Genomic DNA, 22,997 nt, shown 5'->3' with positions numbered 1-22,997 from the left:
ATACCCAGGTAGCTGAGGTAGTCATTGGGCTAATAGGGTAGAGCCTAGTTGAAGATCCTAGTAGAAGTAAAGATGCTATTCGCAAATTAACTGTAAAATTGTGCCTCCTAAACAGTGGGCCAGCAACACAAACCAACATGTTGTTAGGCAAAGGCTACTGATAACTTCCCAGCAGGCCAGCATATTGCATTATCTTACTACATATGCGAGCAGCTAGGAACCTCCCTATTAAAGTGACAGTGTACACCCCCCCCCCCCTTCCAACATGAGCTCAATGTATGGGGCTTGTGCTAGACATTATGCCTATTGTTTTAATTAAGAAATGGATGTGGTTTTTATTTCTGAAGCTAAACAAGAATCTAAAGCCTGTTTTGCTTTAGTACCTTTTGTCACTTCTGGTCCCAAAGAAGTCGATAAAGCTTATGAGTCAATTGAGAAGCACCTGACAATGAGCTGCTGAAAGACTGCTGCTTAGAAAAGTTTTTTTTAATGGTAGATAGGGAACACTAAACAAATTAGCGTGTATATAAAGAAAGCGTCCGTTTAGCGAGCATAGCCAAATTTCAAAGTAGTGTTTTCTAATGGCAAATCAATTGGAAAATATGGATTTTTTTAAATTAAAACTGCAGGCGGAAGTTAATTTAAACACAAGTCCACGCCCTTAACTTTTCACCTTGTTTTTTCAAATACTTCTAAAGTCTTCCTTCCTTTCTCTAACATTGTCATTAGTACCAAAGTGTACCTGACCACCAGGTCTTCCTCAGCCCCTCCCAATAATCACTTGCTCCTTAACCTGCTGAACCCCAGCACCAGGCAAACAACCGACCGTTGAGCATGTTGGATCCTTGTGACAAATTCCCCTATACACCTGAATAACCTTATAAATATGTACTATAATGTATAGTGAACCCTTTGACACTGTAACTCCTAGGGATATGCTACAAGCAGCAGGGCACTTTGTGTACCCCCAAACACCGACAGGAGGAGTGCCCAATGTGTAATGCAGTCATGATGCTAAAAGTAGAAATGCACCAGTAGTAGCAAAGTATGCTGCCTAACCACAAACATGACATCCTTGTGGTGAAGTGGCTTCAAGGAAATAATGGAAAGATACTTTTGGTAATAAAAATTGATGCCATGATAGTTTAGGATTCAGATTTCATTCACTGGGTTCAATTCACCTAACATATAGTAATGGGACCTAATGCCCAACTAAACCCCACCATAATATTACTAGGCCCTAAATTAAACCAGTTTCCCTTTCATCCATTGACGCCTTTGTGCAAAGGTGAGAAACCTGTTCCACACAGCACAATTGGTAGGAAGTAGAGACGCTATCAGTGGCAACAGTCATACCGGGCACGGTGGATTACAATTTTTATGGAGGGTCTCGGAAGCCACCTAAGGGAGTCGAAGCTGCAGAGGAGAATGACGTTGCTATTGCTAAGGAAGAAGACCACCTGTGAACCTTAAAGGTAAGTTTTTTTTTTTTTAAACTTGTAGGGGCGCCTTTAGCCAGTTTTTTTTTTGCTGTGTTAGTACTTGAGTTGCCCAGAAACTTTTGCTGTATGGAGTCATGTGATTTCTGATGACAGCCCTGTTAGCAAGTAGTTAGTATGATTAATACAGCAGTACAGGTTCTCCAGTGGACACTTTCCACTGGCACACAGAACTGTATTCAAATGGGAACAGCACCACCAATTTTCTTCAGATTAAAAAGTCTTTAATGCACACGTTAGGTCATTACAGCAATGTTTCAGTGCCTGCCTGGCCCTTTATCAAGCATGATAAAGGCAAAGGCGGCTTATAGAATAAGTTGGTAAAGGGCCAATCTGTGGCTGAAACGTTGCTGTAATGACCTAAAAGTGTGTATTAATCACAATTTAATACAAAGAAAATGTGTGGTTCTGTTCCAATTTGAATCCACATACAGCAGAATGACCACATATGAGGATGAAAGGGTTTGCATTTATAATTTGGATTTAGCAACACCACTAAATTTGAATGTGTTTAGTATTCTGTTGTAGAAGTAAAACAAGAATGACATAATTTTAATACTCAATATGTAAATGAAAATGATGTTGCCATGTGTTAATTTTACTAGGTTTTACATATACATTAAATATGGATACATTCCATGAAATGGATCATTAGTTTACAGACAAGTTTCTATTATAAGATCCTATGTCTTCTACATACCCTGCATGTAGGTCTGTGATAATTCAATGTAAATTCATGCATGATACATTTGCCTCTCTATTTTCTATTCCATGTGCATTCTCTGATGTTTGATAAGATTTGAATACCTTGTGAAATATTTCCCGCACTCGCAGCAAAGAAATGGTTTCTCTCCCGTGTGACTTCTCTGGTGGATGACAAGGTTAGTATCTTTAGCAAAGCATTTCCCACATTCAGGACATTCAAATGGGTTTTCACCTGTGTGATTGGCTTGATGCTTGATAAGATTAGACTTGCGTGTAAAGCATTTGCCACACTCCGAACAAAGGAATGGCTTTTCCCCTGTGTGACTTCTCTGATGGACAACAAGACTTGAGTTCTTAGTAAACCTCTTTCCACATTCAAAGCATACATATGGCTTCTCTCCTGTGTGAACAACCTGATGAGCTAGAAGAGTTGAATTGTTAATGAATGATTTCCCACAACCAGAGCATATGAATGGTTTTGCCCCTGTACGTGTCTTTTGATGTGCAAGGAGGCTTACATTTTGCCTGAAACATTTCCCACATTCAAAATATAAATATAGCTTATTCCCTGTGTGAATTCTTTGGTGTCTGAGAAGATATGCATTTTCACTAAAACATTTCCCACAGTCAGAACATACAAAAGGCTTTTCTCCTGTGTGGATTCTCTGATGTACAAGGAGGTTTGAATTCCGTGTAAAACATTTTCCACAGTCAGAACATGCAAATGGTTTATCTCCCATGTGAATTTTCTGATGTTTAAGAAGTTGTTTGTCCTGGCTAAAATATAAACCACATACATTACATGCAAATGGTTTCACCTGTCTGTGAATTCTTTGATGTGCGGCAAGATCAGAGTTACTGGTAAAACATGTTCCACACTCAGGGCATGCAAAGGGGTTCTCCCCAGTATGTATTCGCTCATGAGCAATAAGCGTTTCATTTTGGCAGAAACTTTTCCCACACTCAGAGCACTGAAATGGTTTATCTCCTGTGTGTATTCTCTGGTAGGATTTGCCGCAGTCAGAACATTCAAATGGTTTCTCACCTGTGTGTATCCTGAGATGTGCAAGAAGATTTGAGTTTTGATGGAAATTTTTGCCACACTCACAACAAGAAATTGGTTTTACTCGAGTATGAATTTTTTTATGTTTAACAAGATTAGCATTTTGTTTGAAACATTTCCCACAATCAGAACATACAAATAAGTCTTCCCCTGTGTGACTCTTCTGGAGTGTCACAAGATCGGTCTGACTTTTGAAGCACTCCCAGCATTTCGAGAAAGCAGACGGGTTCTTTTCCTTGTAAATTCCCTGATATGTGACTCGCTTTGAACTCAGTCTAAAACATTTGCCACAGTCAGAGCATATAAATTGTTCCACCTGGTTGTGAATTCTCTGATGTGTGACAAGATTTGAGTTGTTGGTAAAACATTTCCCACAGTCAGAACAGGCAAACGGCCTTTCCCCCGTATGTAGTCTCTTGTGTATGATAAGAGTAGCATTGTGACTAAAGTGTTTTCCACAATCAGAACAAGCAAATAGTTTTATTCCAGTGTGAATTCTCTGGTGTGCTAGAAGATTTGAGCTTTGGCTAAACCTTTTTCCACATTCGGAACATCTGAATTTCTTCTCTCCTGTGTGCATTCTCAGATGAATATTGAGGTCTGAATTCTTAGTAAAGCTTCTCCCGCATTCAGAACAAGTAAATATTTTGCTGCCGGTATAAATGTTCTTTAGACTACATCTTCTAATATCATCTGTTTGGGTTTCACTGTTCTGTTCCTTTGAGTTATCATGTTGACATAAAAGCTTGCAGGCTCTTGATTGGTGACCTTGCAGGATACATCTGTTTATAAAGAAGGTCTAGCCATTATTGGGATTTTTACATGAGAAGGCTTACTCTTAACCTTAAATTACACTTGAATAAGATTATTATTCAATCTGCCAACTTTGTAAAAGGCACCATAATACTATCAACTGAAATTGGATCCATAGTGAAAAGAGTGACAATTTCTCACATTCCTGCCCCTTACCTATAATTTGTATGGGTCAGAGTATTTATTATGTACACATCTATTGGTCTATTATTTATATGGGTAGAAGTAGGGATGCACCGAATCCAGGATTTGGTTCGGGATTCGGCCAGGATTCGGCCTTTTTCAGCAGGATTCGTATTTGGCCGAATCCTTCTGCCTGGCCGAACTGAATCCTAATTTGCATATGCAAATTAGGGGCGGGAGGGAAATTGCGTGACTTTTTGTCAGAAAACAAGGAAGTAAAAAATGTTTTCCCCTTCACACCCCTAATTTGCATATCCAAATTAGGGTTCGGTATTCGGCCGAATCTTTCGTGAAGGATTCGGGGGTTCGGCCGAATCCAAAAAAAGTGGATTCGGTGCATCCCTAGGTAGAAGTGTTTACTTACTGATCAAACTCATGTTTTATATATGTGGTTAGAGGTATTTATTTATCACACACCTTTGCTATTCTATCACTAGATAGATAGGTTAGAACAGGCAGCAGGTAAATCTCAGACAAGCATAATTTGAAAGAGGCCAATTGTCAATATACAAGAAAATGTATTTGTATTTGAAACACCTGTTCACTTTCAGACCCCCCCCCCCTTATTAGAATAACTGGAAATTAGATGTCCTTTTTAACCCTAATCTTTTTAGCTATAAACAAAATTTCTACACTCTACTGTAAACTGCTCCAATTCTTGTAGATTAGAAGGATGCCATCTCCCAGCATCACTCTTGAGAACATTCCACCTATGTTCAATGGGATTTAGATCTGGATCCATTGCTGTCTCTTCAAAGCAGACTAGTGTTTTATATTTAACCATTTTTTGTTGCTTTTTGAAGTGTGCAGGAAAACCCATGATCTGCGATCAACACCCATCTTTCTGACACTGGGTACAATATTACACTCCTAAATGCCTTGTTAAAATGCTTCCTGATTCCATGATGCCATGCACAGAATCAAGGCACCCAGTTCTATGGGCAGCAAAGCAACACCAAAACTGTGGCAAAACTCAGGCCATTCTCCCAGATTCATTTTGACATTCTCAGGTATGTTTTAGCAATCCCCAGTCAGATTTTCTTATGCATCCTTAAATTAACATGTAGGGATAGATTTATAAAAAACATGAAATCACATTTATCAATAGGTGACTGTTAAAGTTCACATTTGGTTAATATGATTCTTAAAATCCCATAGGACTGAAAAGAAAGTGAGTGAGGTTTTTCTGTGGTGAGCTCTAACCTCACATTATAGAATAATAATGTCAGGATGGCTGTTGAATTGGGACTGCAGGAGTAACTGTGCGTGTTTAAAGAGCTTGCCACTCAGCCTATGCAAACCTTTTAGGATGTTTAAACTCAACAAGGGCCAATTAGCACACAGCATAGGTTTTTTGTTTTTCAAGCCCAAACTTATCTTTTTGCCTTGCCAGATCAGATTAGTTCCTGGAGTGACTTGTGGTGTGTGTGTAGTAGGAAATCTACCTTCTTTATAGTGAATATAATTTTTCTCAGTAAAACTAAATAACCCAGCCTGAGGAACCCCCTAGTCTCTGACTACTAATACCACTGGTACCTAACTGTTTATGTCGCTGTCCGAGTGGCTTTCTGTGTGGTCAAACATTAGTGCCACTGAGTTCAGTTCATAACTCCCCCACAAGTTCAGTGTTTTGGCTGAGCGCCTTATCAATAGAGAGGAAGGGAGTGCGAGTACTCAGAACTGCCTTCAGCCATAGCAATCCTTTCAGCACAATAACCCCTTCTTAACAGATGTAGAAATAACTTGCAATTAGTTTTCATTTTTTTGTCAATTATTTACCCTTTCGTTCAGCAGCTCTCCAGCTTGAAATCGCAGCAGCTATCTAGTTGCTAGAGTCCAATTCACCCTAGCAACCAGGTCAACTTAAATCTGCCTGCCTGTTGATTGATGTTCTTTCACTAGAATTTAAACAATCATTTCCTGAATCCAGAGTTTGGCATACATGGAATTCTTACTTAAAATAAGCATATTTCCTGGTCATGGAGACGATGAGCAGACACATCGTTAATAAGATCAAGATGTCATCTGTAGATGCCCACAGAATGTCTCTATATATCTCTGAATATGTCATTAAAGGGATGGTTCACCTTTAACTTAAAGATTCATGGGAAAAAATTTTTTTTACAAAATATGTCTGTTAATATTGTTCCTCTAGTAGAATTCTGTATTGAAATCTGTTTTTCAAAAGGGCAGAGAGATTTTTTTTTATATTTAATTTTCAAATCTGACATGAGGCTAGACATGTCAGTTTCCTAGGTGCCCCCAGTCATGCAACTTGTGCAGTCTTTATTGCTGTACTGCAAGTTGGAGTGATATCTTACCCCCTTACACCCCAGTGGCCCATCTATAGACAAATGGGAATGTAACAAGATAACAGCTCCCTGCTAGTTTTAAGAACAGCATTCAGTAGTAAAAGTTCCCACTGCAATTCCTCCAGTTACACTGAGAAGGAGAAACAATAGCCTGTCTGAAAGTAGTTCCATAGTGAAGGGCTGACTCTTTCTAAAAACACATTACCAGGCAAAATGACCTGACATGGCTGCCTACACACCAATATTACAACTAATAATGGCTCGTGTCTGATAGTGAACAGCAATTGTATTCAATAACTAATAGATATTCTCTATCGATGAAGCAATATTCTATGCCAAAGCACTTTTGGTGTGCAGATACCACAGCAGAGTGCCCTGCTATATAGGTACAAGTATTTCTCACTCAAACACCTGTTCCCTGTGACATATATAGGAGGACATATTTAATACTTACACACTTATGCCCTGTTCAGTGAATTTATTACTTGCCCATCTGGGCCCTGTTTCATGATTTATATGGGAGAAAGTACATCTTACTCGGATACCTGAGCCATGTTCAGTGATTTATATGTGGGGAAGTATTAATTAGGTTTAGGTTGTTAAATATCATCTACTCACCAGTAACCTACAAACTACAGCCAAAGGGAGGAGACTGAACCAATGACAGGTGGGGTGGCAAGGTTTCAGAGACAGAAGATGTACATGTCTAAGGTGAAAGAACAAGTACATGCCTAGCTCCCTCCCCACCACTGCACCCTTGGCATGTGACTCTTCTGCCTACCCGGCCATGGAGTATATATTACACACTTACCTACTCCATATTCTCTATATGTGGAGAATATTTCTGCTGCTCTGCTATATACAAGGGTAGAAGTATATTCAGTACATTCACAAGTGTTCTAGGGTTCATAACCCTGTTCTAATATGTATGCACATAGAGGTGAGTATGCACTCATAAACCTGTCTTCTAACCCAAGTAGAAGTATAAAGTACTCGCGCACACACCTGGCTTGATAGGGCTTTCCGTGTTACTGGACTGCTGGAGATCTCTCCCACATGAATTTTTTCCATGATCTGATTGAGACATCACCTTAGGAGTATTCACAGTATCACGGCCACCTGTATATGACATTCACATGAATGCTTAGTAAGGAAACTTTTTATTGGGTAATATCCTAAAATAACCTCAAAAGTTTGCACCAGTCTTAATAACCCATAGTGAGACAGAATAAAATTCTGGGTATGCATATCTTCCTGTGCACAGCTTCATCTGACTTGGATGGATTCTGTTCTCAAGTTAGCCTCGGTCACTACTACCCTGGCCTTGAGGGCAAAGCCACCTGTTTACCTTTAAGAGCAGTTCTTCGTTTTTCATTGCTGATATCTTTATGCTCTCCTACTGGTAAATCTCCTTTCTATCCTTTAATTTCCCCAACAATAACAGTTACTTCTCCACTGTTTGAAAGCAAACATCTGATTGGTTGCTATGGGCTTCAATGACTGGTGCAAAAATGTTGTGTTTGCGTACATTACCCCACCAATACCCTAAAGGTACACAAGTTACAGCATTTCTAGCCTAATTCTTTGTTCAGTATATATTTGGTACCAATATTTTGGGGAGCACTAAAAGTTAACTTTAGTGTATTATACAATGTCATATATTTAGCAAGTTTTCATTCGTGTTTATTGTTTTATTTTTTAATTACTTGCCTTCTTCTAATGCTCTCCAGTTTTCAAATAGGGGTCACTGACCCACAGTCAAACTATTGCTCGGCACAAATATTCACAGAATATCTTTCTTAATTAGAGCCAAAGTGAACTACCCATTAAGCAGTGAGCAATCATGAGAGCCAGCTAGGACTCAATCAATTATATTTACCCCATTAAAATCATTTTCATATGGATGTATATACACTTCTAAAGGAAATACACTCACTCTAACTTTCATTAACTGTAAAACATTTTATGATGATCATGAGCAGATTTACAGTTGGTAAAAGACTTCTCTTTGTGGTAAACGATAATAGAATATTGTCTTCCTAACATTAATACTTTTATGGATGCTGATGAGTTACCTTGTAAAGGCTCACTTAGATACAAATAATAACCCTAACAAGGGGAAGGCAGAAGAGGCATATGCAATAGTGGTGCTAATCATTTACCTTTTCTGTCTGTCTATCCATAGATCGTAGGTCCCGGAGAACCGTAACCCTAACCCCGGAGAAGCAGATATTACTATCGCCCACAAGACACTAACCTGACGAATGTCACTGCAGGAGTGAGTACCAGTGGGGGGTAAGAAAAACAACTTTGCTTTGGGTGCCTCACTGCCTTGGCCCACTGCTGCCCTACCCCTAATACACTGGTTAGCAGTCAGAGCTCACAATGAAATAAATCCCTAATACTTCATGAATTTGTTTATATTATAGCATATTTATACTATGGCAACTTTTAATAAGCACATATTCACTTATTGTTTTAATTAATGTAAGTGTAATTTTAAAGGAGAAGGAAAGCTCCAAGACAGTTTATTGCCAACATATTAGCCACAGTCGTGCAAGCTAGAATGCTATATTTAGTCTGCAGAATGCTTTACCATACCTGAGTAACGGCTCTAGACACTGTCTCTGTTTGTTTAGGATAGAAGCTGCCATGTAACCTTGGTGTGACATCACTTCCTGCCTGAGTCTCTCCCTGCTCACTTACAGCTCTGAGCTCAGATTACATCAGGGATGGGAGGGGGAGAGGAGCAAACTGAGCATGCTCAAGCCCTGCCCTGGAGGTTTAAGCTGAAAACAGGAAGTCTGATACAGAAGCCCATGAGTACACAATAGAAGGAAAGAAATGTGCTGTTTCTTTTGACAGAGGACTCAGAGCAGCATTGCTCTGAGGGTTTACTGGTGTATTTATATAGACCTTTCTGATAAAGATTACTTACTTTTAGCGTTTACTTCTCCTTTAAGATGTTTTATCATAGCAATTGGTCACTTTACAGCAGGGCCTGCACTAGGGGTAGGCAGAAGAGGCAGCTGCCTAGGGTGCAACAATTGGGGGGGCGCTGGGCAGCTGCCTCTTCTGCCTACCCCTAGACCAGACTCACCTGCTCACCAGACACAACTGGGCGATTGAGAACGGCGACAGGGCCACACATGTGCGTGATGTCGCCGCACATGCACTTAAGCATGCGATGTCAGAGTATGCGCATAAGCGCGTTACGTCACTGCACATAAGCGTAAGACGTCACCACACATGCGATAGGGAAAGTTGGCCGGCTGAGTCGCCTACGGTGTACGTCTCGTCTGGCCCGCCTCTGCTTTACAGCATCTCTTACTTGCTTTACTGTGGTAGTCACTTTATGGTTCTGATGTAATCTCCTATTGATTGGGTTATTTTGTGTATATTTGTGATTGGGTTGTAGGCATGCAGGTCTGCCATCAGGGGGGTACAGCTGTATCGGGCCTGGTGATCAGTTCTTGAGTTGCGTAGCAGCGCCAAATGGGGTTTAAAAGCTGCTGCCAAGTTGAGACAGAAGCCGACAGATGTTACATGCAGCCAATGAAAAGCTGTTGAATGGGGCCAAAGAAGAATAGAATGAAGAAGAACCCTAAGTTTCACTGAATTCCCCTGGTCACACATGTTTTTAAAAAAAAAAAAAACTTTTAATGGGGACCCTGGCCACCAATATTTTTCAATAACTTTTTTGATAGACCCTGGTAACCAATGTGGTTTTTTTTTTTAAAAAAAACTTATAGGCGGCCCTAGCCACCAGTGGGGACCCTTGTCACGAATGTTTTTTGTTTTTTAACAAACTTTGAGGGGGGTCCTAGCCACCAATGGCATTTTACAACTTGTAGGAAGGACCTGGCCATGAATTAAATTTTTAAACTGCTACTGAGGCCCTGACCACCAATAGCTTTTTTTATAATTTATGGGGGTGTCTTAACTGTTTTAGTTTCGTCTGTGTGGTCTTTTTTATACTGTGTGGTGGGGCTTGTAGGCAGGGGGAATCGGGGGGGGGGGGGGGCTAGAAAATGTTGTCGTACAGGGCCCCTTGATTTCCGATGGTAATTAACTGGATATTCATGGATCTTGTGTATTATATAGCTATATATATTATATAAAATGATGCATTGTAGGTAAAAAAAAATCATGGAAAATAACATTTTGCATGCACCTCCTCCAGGTTCACCGGAGCACCCCAGACAGTGCTTGTTGGGTCCAGCTAGGCAGATTTTTCCATATAGAAGAGGGTGCTCTCATACTGGGCACACAACAGCAGCCACATGACCTACAATCATAAAGCCTGGCTGAACCATGAGTCCTAGGGCCAACTGTGTCCACCCAAGCTGCCCAGGAATACACTGAAAGCCAAGTAATACAAACGGTAAACAAATCTAAAGAGCAATATGTCTGTGATTGAAGGAATGATATATCAAACTCCAAGAAACTCACCATCTACCAATCACAAGGGAGGGAATACAGACTGACCTAATACCTGAAAAGGCTACAGAACATCAAAGAGACAGATCTTGAGCAGTGCAGTACAGTGTACTCAGCCTGGAAACAGAACTGGAAAGGCACCGACAGACTTGCGGGCCCAGGGAGAGCAAACTGTACCAGTGATGTGACCAGGAGGCAGTGGAGGATGAGGCTCACTTTTTACTACAGGGCCCCAAAAACTTAGCACTAAGGGACACTTACTCCCAGGGATTCTCCCATCAGACTTCACATCCATAGAAGAAGAGAGGAAACTCCACACCCTACTGGGAGAAGAGGCACAGTAACAATGGCTGCATAATATTTAAAAGACCGAGATAGACAGGACTTTCCCCTATCCCCACATACTGTCCGTAAAACTCCCCTCTACCCAGGGCTGGACTGGCGATCTGGCTCTTCAGGCAAATGCCCAAGGGGCCACTCCATTTAATGCTAAGTGGGCTGCCAAGGAGAAGCCACTGACTTTCCACTGGCCTTTAAAAATGAAAAAAAAAAAAAAAAAATTTTTTTTCTTTTAACTTTTATGGTGGTGGGGGGCCCTGGTCACCAATGTTTTGTTTTTTGTTTGTTTTTTTTTTAACTTGGGTGACCAATAACTTTTTAAAACTTTTACTGGGGGCCCAACCACCAATTTTTTATTTTTACTTTAATTGTGAGACACTGGCCACCAATGTTTTTTTTTGTTTTGTTTTTTTTTTACTTGTAGAGGGCCCTGACCACCATTTTTTCATTTTATTTTATGTGCAGGCCCTGACCACCAATGTTGCACATTTATATGTGGGCTGCTTTGATTTTTTTGCCAGGGTTGCTTTTTACTCCCAGTCCAGCCCTGCCTGTACCCATATAATGCCACTCCCAACCCCACCAATTACACTCATTCTATACTTTAACAGTGCTAAATGTATTTGCTCCTGCCAATAAAGTTCATTTGATTTAAGGGCCATGGCATACTTCATTTTTTTATTTACCCAAAGTTTTCTCACAATTCACTTTACAGGAGATGACACCTAAAGAGAGCAGATTTATTGCAGGCCATCAATCTCCTGGTGTGCTATCAACATAAGAGAGGAGTAGAGAGGGTGGGGAGAGTGTGTGAGGAGAAAGAGACTGTATTTACATAGTGCTGCTAGGATGCACAGTACTGTACAGTGATATAGAAGTACGTAAGGGGGACAAGTAATAAAACAAATCTGTATAACTTTATATGGTCTACTAGCAGGACTGTATTTAGGTCCAATGCTGCCCTAGGCACCGGACTTAAACATGCCCCTACATGAAGCGCATGATGTCACTTCCGCCAACCAGCCCAGCCCCATACCCTCATCCCCCCCCCCAGCTCTTTCACCAGATTTCCTATGGAAATCCGTGGAAGAGGCTGGGCGATTATATAATTTTTTTTAATTTAAAAAATAAATTTATAGGCACCCGAGGGCTGCCCCAACACCTGCCTCCCTAGGCACTGGCCCTTGAGTGCCTTAATATAAATACACCCCTGGCTACTAGGATACTAGTGATGCGCAGGTTGGGTTTTTCTTGACCCGGATCCAACACAACCTGAACCCATCCGCACCTGCCACCTCTCCTGTATTTATAGGGCTGTGTAGCCCTGCCGATGATGTCACAAAAGAGGCAGGTGTGACAAGTGTGCACCTATAAAAATACAAGGAAGCCAGCGGTATAAGGTCACAACTGGGGAGAGCAGCGACCCACAAAGGAACTACTGATACAAGGATACACAGTGCTGTACAGTGATACAAGGTAGGTGAGTACCCACATGGGGACAAGCAATATAAAAAAATACATGTGTAACTATATATAGTGTTACTGGGATACAAAGTGCTGTACAGTGATACAGTATAGGGAAGTCTAACCCTAACACCCCTAATTTAAGGAAGGAATACAAAAAATTCACCACAGCAAGGAACTTGAATTTTTTCTAACTTTTCTATGGACAGTTAACAGGACTACAATTCCCATCATGCAACAGAGCTCAGAATCCTTTTACTACATTCATAAAAAGGGCACCTAATGTTTGTGGAGGGACTGCACTCTGGCTACTGTATAAAAGAGGAGAGCTATGGGGCGCAAGGGAGATTCTGGCTACTGTGTATCTGCTGTGCATGCTTTGGGAGAAAGAGCTGCAACAGTGTGAGAGGGAGCCACCAGCACAGATCCTGATCCAAGGGAAGCTGCTACAGAGAGAGAGAGAGCCTGGAGAGAAGCTCACCCTGCTATCCCAGTTTTGGACTGACACCTGTAAAAGATCTGTTCTCAGTGCTAGCCTGAAAGGGAGCAGGAGTCTGATTGTGTAGTAGGAAAGTCCCAGATTGGAAGGCTACACGGAGGCCCAGGTGATTACAGCTGCCTGAGAACAGAGCTCCCGGCATCATCTCACCTCATATCTGCTACTCAAAGTGATCCAGTGAATCAGGAGCACAGACTGTGAGTATCTTGCCAACATATTACACTATTGGGGAACTGTGTACTTATTAACCCAAGAGAGTTAATCTGATTGCTGAAATATGCCCTCAAGTAATTCTTCACCTGGAAGGATAGTGTTTTGCATAGGAAGTACAACTTACTTAGCCTCCATTGCTAATTGGTGAATTATAGAGGTTTATTGTTAATAGCTAATTAAAATGAAGCAGGAAGGGGTGGGATCTTTAATATCAGAGGGGGGTCAGTTGGTAGATGAAAACAAAATAAAAGCACAGATTCTGAATTCATATTTTTTGTCTGTCGAGGAACCAGTTATTGAAGGTTTCCTTCTTAACCCTTTCCCTGCCAGCCGTTTTGTCCTAGATGCGAACATCTACTGCCAAGCAGTTTTTAGATATTTTGCACTCTTTCACTTTAAGGGCCTTTCCTGGGGTGGTCTTTTAGTTAACCCAGGAAAACAATATATTGTTTTTTTCAGGACAACCTGAACTTTCACAATATGCAAGAATTTTGGTGTAATTCTACTTCTCTAAAAAAATATTGGATTCTAAGTGTCAAATAAAATGAAAAAAATCATGTTGCACGAAGAACAATCACATATATCAGAAACATCATTCATTTTATGTACGAGAACACAGCTGATTTAGAAAGGTCTATGTCTCCTGAACGCGACAATACCAAATATATATAGTTTTATGGAGATTTCTCACTTGTATAGCTCAAAATCTACAAGCAGTACACAACCAAATTTCCAAAGCAACACTCCCCAAACGGCATACTTTTGATTTCAAGGCCAAACATTCCACTAACAGTAGGTTTACCCAAGAAAACTACCCATTACTAGAAAGAACAGATTCTGGTGAATCAAAAATGGGTAGAAATATCTTTGTACTCCAAACCACCAAGTTGCAATTGTTTCCTAAAGTTATAGTGTTTTATAGAAATTGGTGAATTTTTTGAAAAATGACCTCAAAGCTTCCACTCTACAGCAACATATCTCCCACACATCATTAGGTATCAATGTAAAACACCCCAAATATAAAATCCTGGGTCCACTGAACAGTTTGATGCCCAATATGAATAGATGTACCCAAGCATGTGGCATAGGAGGCCCCAAAAGGAAGACCCCCCGTTTGTTCTGTAATTTCAGATACTGCAAAATCAACACATTTACATTGTTTTGGGGGGCGGCAAAGGTAGAAAACCGTACGTTCACCCCAGAAAACCATATATTTTCGGAAAGTACACATTCCCCTGAATCTAAATTGGGTATGCATGTATTTGTACTCCAAAGTACCAAGCCGCAAATCATTCCTAAATTTGGTGATTTAGGTGACATTTCCAAAAATCACCTCAAAATATCTACTCTGCAGCATCGTATTACCCACATACTTTTAGGTATCAAGACAAATCACCCCAAATATGAAAGCCTAGGGTCCTCTGAACAGTTTGATGCCCAATATGTATAGGTGTACCCAAGCATGTGGCATATAGGGGCCCTAAAAGGAAGACCCCCATATAGTCTGACATTTCAGGTACTGCAAAATCAACACATTTACATTGTTTTGGGGGGGCAAAAGTAGAAAACAGTAAGTTCACCCCAGAAAAGCATATATTTTCGGAAAGTACACATTCCCACGAATTCAAATTGGGTATGCATGTCTTTCTACGCCAAAGTACCAAGCCGCAAATCATTCCTAAATTTGGTGATTTTGGTGACATTTCCAAAAATCACCTCAAAATATCTACCCTGCAGCATCGTATTACCCACATACTTTTAGGTATCAAGAGAAATCACCCCAAATATGAAAGCCTAGGGTCCTCTGAACAGTTTGATGCCCAATATGTATAGGTGTACCCAAGCACGTGGCATACAGGGGCCCCAAAAGGAAGACCCCCATATAGTCTGTCATTTCAGGTACTGCAAAATCAACACATTTACATCGTTAGGGGGGGGGCAAAAGTAGAAAACAGTAAGTTCACCCCAGAAAACCATATATTTTCGGAAAGTACACATTCCAACGAATCCAAATTGGGTATGCATGTCTTTCTACGCCAAAGTACCAAGCCGCAAACCATTCCTAAATTTGGTGCTTTAGGTGACATTTCCAAAAATCACCTCAAAATATCTACCCTGCAGCATCGTATTACCCACATACTTTTAGGTATCAAGACAAATCACCCCAAATATGAAAGCCTAGGGTCCTCTGAACAATTTGATGCCCGATATGTATAGGTGTACCCAAGCACGTGGCATACAGGGGCCCCAAAAGGAAGACCCCCATATAGTCTGTCATTTCAGGTACTGCAAAATCAACACATTTACATCGATTTGGGGGGGGCAAAAGTAGAAAACAGTAAGTTCACCCCAGAAAACCATATATTTTCGGAAAGTACACATTCCAACGAATCCAAATTGGGTATGCATGTCTTTCTACGCCAAAGTACCAAGCCGCAAATCATTCCTAAATTTGGTGATTTAGGTGACATTTCCAAAAATCACCTCAAAATATATACCCTGCAGCATCGTATTACACACATACTTTTAGGTATCAAGACAAATCACCCCAAATATGAAAGCCTAGGGTCCTCTGAACAGTTTGATGCCCAATATGTATAGGTGTACCCAAGCATGTGGCATATAGGGGCCCTAAAATGAAGACCCCCATATAGTCTGTCATTTCAGGTACTGCAAAATCAACACATTTACATCGATTTGGGGGGGGGGCAAAAGTAGAAAACAGTAAGTTCACCCCAGAAAACCATATATTTTCGGAAAGTACACATTCCAACGAATCCAAATTGGGTATGCATGTCTTTCTACGCCAAAGTACCAAGCCGCAAACCATTCCTAAATTTGGTGCTTTAGGTGACATTTCCAAAAATCACCTCAAAATATCTACCCTGCAGCATCGTATTACCCACATACTTTTAGGTATCAAGACAAATCACCCCAAATATGAAAGCCTAGGGTCCTCTGAACAGTTTGATGCCCGATATGTATAGGTGTACCCAAGCACGTGGCATACAGGGGCCCCAAAAGGAAGACCCCCATATAGTCTGTCATTTCAGGTACTGCAAAATCAACACATTTACATCGATTTGGGGGGGGCAAAAGTAGAAAACAGTAAGTTCACCCCAGAAAACCATATATTTTCGGAAAGTACACATTCCAACGAATCCAAATTGGGTATGCATGTCTTTCTACGCCAAAGTACCAAGCCGCAAATCATTCCTAAATTTGGTGATTTAGGTGACATTTCCAAAAATCACCTCAAAATATCTACCCTGCAGCATCGTATTACACACATACTTTTAGGTATCAAGACAAATCACCCCAAATATGAAAGCCTAGGGTCCTCTGAACAGTTTGATGCCCAATATGTATAGGTGTACCCAAGCATGTGGCATATAGGGGCCCTAAAATGAAGACCCCCATATAGTCTGTCATTTCAGGTACTGCAAAATCAACACATTTACATCGATTTGGGGGGGGGGCAAAAGTAGAAAACAGTAAGTTCACCCCAGAAAACCATATATTTTCGGAAAGTACACATTCCAACGAATCCAAATTGGGTATGCATGTCTTTCTACGCCAAAGTACCAAGCCGCAAATCATTCCTAAATTTGGTGATTTAGGTGACATTTCCAAAAATCACCTCAAAATATCTACTCTGCAGCATCGTATTACCCACATACTTTTAGGTATCAAGAGAAATCATCCCAAATATGAAAGCCTAGGGTCCTCTGAACAGTTTGATGCCCAATATGTATAGGTGTACCCAAGCACGTGGCATATAGGGGCCCTAAAATGAAGACCCCCCCTTGTATGTTCTGTCATTTCAGGTACTGCAAAATCAACACATTTACATCGTTTTGGGGGGGGCAAAGGTAGAAAAAAGTAAGTTCACCCCAGAAAACCATATATTTTCGGAAAGTACACATTCCCACGAATCTAAATTGGGTATGCATGTCTTTCTACTACAAAGTACCAAGCCGCAAACCATTCCTAAATTTGGTGATTTTGGGGACATTTCCAAAAATGACTTCAAAATTTCGACCCTGCAGCATCGTATTACCCACATACTTTTAGGTATCAAGACAAATCACCCCAAATATGAAAGCCTGGGGTCCTCTGAACAGTTTGATGCCCAATATGTATAGGTGTACCCAAGCACGTGGCGTATAGGGGCCCCAAAACGAAGACCCCCATATGGTCTGTCATTTCAGGTACTGCAAAATCAACACATTTACATTGTTTTGAGGGGGGCAAATGTAGAAAAAAGTAAGTTCACCCCAGAAAACCATATATTTTCGGAAAGTACACATTCCCACGGATCTAAATTGGGTATGCATGTCTTTGTACTCCAAAGTACCAAGCCGCAAACCATTCCTAAATTTGGTGATTTTGGGGACATTTCCAAAAATGACTTCAAAATTTCGACCCTGCAGCATCGTATTACCCACATACTTTTAGGTATCAAGACAAATCACCCCAAATATGAAAGCCTGGGGTCCTCTGAACAGTTTGATGCCCAATATGTATAGGTGTACCCAAGCACGTGGCGTATAGGGGCCCCAAAACGAAGACCCCTTGTATGTTCTGTCATTTCAGGTACTGCAAAATCAACACATTTACATCGTTTTGGGGGGGGCAAAGGTAGAAAAAAGTAAGTTCACCCCAGAAAACCATATATTTTCGGAAAGTACACATTCCCACGAATCTAAATTGGGTATGCATGTCTTTCTACTACAAAGTACCAAGCCGCAAACCATTCCTAAATTTGGTGATTTTGGGGACATTTCCAAAAATGACTTCAAAATTTCGACCCTGCAGCATCGTATTACCCACATACTTTTAGGTATCAAGACAAATCACCCCAAATATGAAAGCCTGGGGTCCTCTGAACAGTTTGATGCCCAATATGTATAGGTGTACCCAAGCACGTGGCGTATAGGGGCCCCAAAACGAAGACCCCCATATGGTCTGTCATTTCAGGTACTGCAAAATCAACACATTTACATTGTTTTGAGGGGGGCAAATGTAGAAAAAAGTAAGTTCACCCCAGAAAACCATATATTTTCGGAAAGTACACATTCCCACGGATCTAAATTGGGTATGCATGTCTTTGTACTCCAAAGTACCAAGCCGCAAACCATTCCTAAATTTGGTGATTTTGGGGACATTTCCAAAAATGACTTCAAAATTTCGACCCTGCAGCATCGTATTACCCACATACTTTTAGGTATCAAGACAAATCACCCCAAATATGAAAGCCTGGGGTCCTCTGAACAGTTTGATGCCCAATATGTATAGGTGTACCCAAGCACGTGGCGTATAGGGGCCCCAAAACGAAGACCCCCATATGGTCTGTCATTTCAGGTACTGCAAAATCAACACATTTACATTGTTTTGAGGGGGGCAAATGTAGAAAAAAGTAAGTTCACCCCAGAAAACCATATATTTTCGGAAAGTACACATTCCCACGGATCTAAATTGGGTATGCATGTCTTTGTACTCCAAAGTACCAAGCCGCAAACCATTCCTAAATTTGGTGATTTTGGGGACATTTCCAAAAATGACTTCAAAATTTCGACCCTGCAGCATTGTATTACCCACATACTTTTAGGTATCAAGACAAATCACCCCAAATATGAAAGCCTGGGGTCCTCTGAACAGTTTGATGCCCAATATGTATAGGTGTACCCAAGTACGTGGCGTATAGGGGCCCCAAAACAAAGACCCCCATATGGTCTGTCATTTCAGGTACTGCAAAATCAACACATTTACATTGTTTTGGGGGGGGCAAAGGTAGAAAAAAGTGCGTTCACCCCATAAAACCATATATTTTTGGTAAGTACACATTCCTGCGAATCCAAATTGGGTATGCATGTCTTTGTACTCCAAAGTACCAAGTCGCAAGCCTTTCCTAAATTTGGCGATAAAAGCAACTGTTTTTACATTTCTGAAAATCGCCTAAAAATATTGCAATTGGCCGCATTTATCTCACCCAATTTCTTACATACAATTGTAAAACACCATAAATATTGATGCCAAGGGTCTACTGAACAGTTTGATGCCCAATATGCATAGCTTTACCAAAGTGTGTGGTGTGTACGGACCCAAAATGAAAAATGAGCATTTGAATTTTCACGCCGGCCAACTCAGCTGCTGAAAAGAGAGCCCCAACTGTGCGTTATGTGCCGTAAGAGCCCCAAACTGTAAAAAAAACCAAGAAAACCATATATTTTTGGAAAGTACATATTCTGACGGATCAAACAAAGTAAAATATATCTTTCTATACCAAAGCACCAAACAGCAAAACTATACTAAAGATACATAAGCAAAACAGAACAGAATATTCAATAAAAAAAATCACAGAAAAAGCGAAAATGATAAAATGACAGCAAATAAATATAATTATGCAGGTGTATACTCTTGCAAAGGTGTGTGTATATATGTGAGTATTGGTGTGGGTATATGGGTGTACAAATATACAAATATAGTGGGGGAAAGAAGTGAGAAATTGATAAAAGTAAAAAAAAAAAAAACAAGTTTGATAAAAACAAAGTGTAATAAAGTAAATTTTGTACCTGGGGATAGGCAAAGTCTCCCCCTCTTGAACACAACTGGAGGTCCGCAGCAGGAAGGCTCCCAGGCAGATCAGCACCAGCAGAGAAGAAGGGGGGCGGTGCTGAGAGGCAGGATTTTTTACCCCAGAAGCAGCCACGTGTCAGCTGACGTTGGCGCTGCTTGGGGGTCACGTGGGGGAATGATCGTGGGGCCAGCAGGCGACTGAGGACCCGGAGCTCGTTGCCTAAGGGGCTGGCAAGTGATCTGCGGCTTTTCCCAGCAGCGCGAGCCGCAGATCACAGAAGAAAAGAAAAGTGCCTTGAAATCCGACACGGTTAGTGTTTGGGTAGTCGGCGGATCTTGGGGTCGGGTGGGGGGTCGATCGGTGGGGCCAGCAGGGGATCGAGGACCGGGTGCGCGTTGCCTAGGGGGTTGCAAAGTGATCTGCGGCTGTTTCCTTCCCCTGCGAGCCGCAGATCACTTTAGAAAGCAGGAAATACCAAACAACGTACAAGGTACGTGTTTGGCAGTCTGAGCCCTTGCCTGCCAGAACGTACAGCGTACGTGCTTGGCAGGCAAAGGGTTAATAGTCCCAATTCTAGTAATACAACTAATGATGCATGGTTCACACACATGAGGAAATTCAAAAGAGACTAGAACATGTCAAGATAAACAAAGGTCCGTGGCCAGATGGTATTCATCCCAGGGTACTTAGCGAGCTTAGCTCTGTGATTGCCAAACCTCTTTACTTAATTTTTCAGGATTCATTGAGGTCTGGCATAGTGCTGAGAGACTGGGGAATTGCTAATGTGGTGCCGCTATTCAAAAAGGGATTCGGTTCTCAGCCTCAAAACTATAGGCCAGTTAGTCTGACATCAAAGCATTTTGAAGGGTTCTTTTTATGAGAAGGTGAGCAGGGACCTCGATTCTGGGATGGCAGTGGATGTGATTTACTTAGACTTTGCTAAAGCATTTGATACAGTGCCACACAGAAGGTTACTGGTTAAATGAAGGAATGTAAATTGGGAAACTGGGCAGCAAACTGGAAAATGAGGTTCAATGTTGATAAATGCAGGTTATTCACTTTGGCAAAAATAATATAAATACAAGTTATACACTAAATGGCAGTGTGTTGGGAGTTTCCTTAAATGAGAAGGATCTAGGGGTCTTTGTAGATAACACGTTGTCTAATTCTGGGCAGTGTCATTCTGTGGCTACTAAAGCAAATAAAGTTCTGTCTTGCATAAAAAAGGGCATTAACTCAAGGGATGAAAACATAATTCTGTCTCTTTATAGGTCCCTGGTGAGGCCTCATCTGGAGTATGGGGGCAGTTTTGGACTCCAGTCCTTAAGAGGGATATAAATGAGCTGGAGAGAATGCAGAGACTAAGTGCAACTAAACTGGTTAGAGGGAGGGAAGAGTTAAATTATGAGGGGAGACTGTCAAGGTTGGGGTTGTTTTCTCTGGAAAAAAGGCGCTTGTGAGGGGACATGATTAGACTTTACAAGTACATTAGAGGACATTATAGACAAATAGCAGGGGACCTTTTTAACCATAAAGAGAATCACGTACCAGAGGCCTCCCCTTCAGACTAGAGGAAAAGAAGTTTCATTTAATGGAAAGGAGTAGGGGGTTCATCACAGTGAGGACAGTGAGGTTGGGGAATGCACTGCCGGGTGATGATTCAGTTAATGACTATAAGAGGGACTTGGATGATTTCTTGGACAGACATAATACAAAGGCTATTGTGATACTAAACTCTATAGTTAGTATAGATATGGGTATATAGAATTTATGTGACAGTAGGGAGGGGTGTGTGTATGGATGCTGGGTTATAGTGATGTTTGGACCGACCCTGATTCCTGCACAAAATCTTCGGGGCGGGTGTGGGTCGAGTTCTTCTCCTGCTCTCCCCACCCGTGACCTAGTATTGCAGGCTTCCGGCGCAGGAATTTATAGACTTCCGCCTGCCTCCGCCCACCCCTTTTGTGACATCACTGTGGGGCACAGCGGGCACGGGTCTCTAAAAAGACGGCAGGAGCAGGCTGGGGGGCGGGGTAGGGTCGGGTGCGGGTTGAGAAATTCTCGACTGGGTTTTCACTACTGGGTTTTCATTTGGAGGGGTTGAACTTGATGGACTTTGTCTATGTAGCTATGTAACCTTTAAATTCAATTTTAGTATGATGTAGAAATTAATATTCTGAGACAATTTGTAATTTTTTCATGTTTTATTGTGTTTTTTTAGTTATTGGGCTTTTTATTCAGTAGCTCTCCCCTTTGTCGTTACAGAAATCCGGTTGGTAGGTTCCAACTTATCATAGCAACCATGCACAGACATGAATAAGAGACTAGAATGTGAATAGGAGATGGCTTGAATTGAAAGATGAGTAATAAAAAGTAGCAATAACTAAATGTAACACAATTAACTTAAATATATGAATATTCACCAAATATCTCAGATCTGCAAGAGGTTAAATTCCTGACCGTGTGCAATCACTTGGACTGCACCAAAATACTGACCAGGAGTGCAACAGAATATAAGTTTGAAAGTTTTACTGTTTATTAGGTTCTAATGAAGAAATAAATAGTTTCTAACAGAGCAGCTAACTTCTGTGGAAAGAAATCATAGCCACAGACTGAGCAGAATCTTTACCAGACTATAATCCTTAATGGACTTTCCCTTACCCCCCATGTATATCCTATCATTTGGTCTGGCCCCTCCTCAGTGCTTTAGCTCCACAGAAGAGGTAAGATGTCTGTTACTGCTCTAATCACCTCAAACGTTTTACAGTTGATTTTATGGGTTATTTCTTTGCTGAAGCAACTTGTTTTACCTCCAGCTATAGCAACTTCATGCTTTTAACAGTTTAGTAGTGTGTAACATATTCCAAAAAGTGTGTAATGGAGACAG

At 41.1% G+C, this 22,997-nt stretch overlaps 2 long non-coding RNA genes across 3 annotated transcripts in view; one reads left to right on the top strand and one right to left on the bottom strand.

The window, feature by feature from the left end:
* The first annotated feature begins 1,481 nt into the window (after positions 1-1,481).
* On the top strand, positions 1,482-11,646 carry LOC108702448. 2 transcript variants are annotated; one of them, XR_005964795.1, is made up of 4 exons: positions 1,482-2,380; positions 5,074-5,273; positions 8,761-8,870; positions 10,759-11,646. It is a non-coding gene; the product is annotated as an uncharacterized LOC108702448 (long non-coding RNA). The 2 variants fall into 2 exon arrangements; XR_005964794.1 differs by having other exon boundaries at positions 5,067-5,273.
* The window catches only part of LOC121399181, a 31,576-nt gene continuing 12,498 nt past the window's right edge, over positions 3,920-22,997 (bottom strand). Inside the window, exons 2-3 of the long non-coding RNA XR_005964796.1 lie at positions 7,581-7,694; positions 3,920-4,049 (exon numbers count right to left, since the gene is read on the bottom strand). This is a non-coding gene — a long non-coding RNA (uncharacterized LOC121399181). The remainder of the gene's footprint in view (positions 4,050-7,580; positions 7,695-22,997) is intronic.

Source organism: Xenopus laevis, chromosome 9_10S, assembly GCF_017654675.1.
Source record: "Xenopus laevis strain J_2021 chromosome 9_10S, Xenopus_laevis_v10.1, whole genome shotgun sequence".
In the NCBI taxonomy this organism is placed as follows: domain Eukaryota; kingdom Metazoa; phylum Chordata; class Amphibia; order Anura; family Pipidae; genus Xenopus; species Xenopus laevis.
The sequence above is the reverse complement of the archived record's forward strand: the minus strand, read 5'-3'. Positions and strand labels throughout refer to the sequence as shown.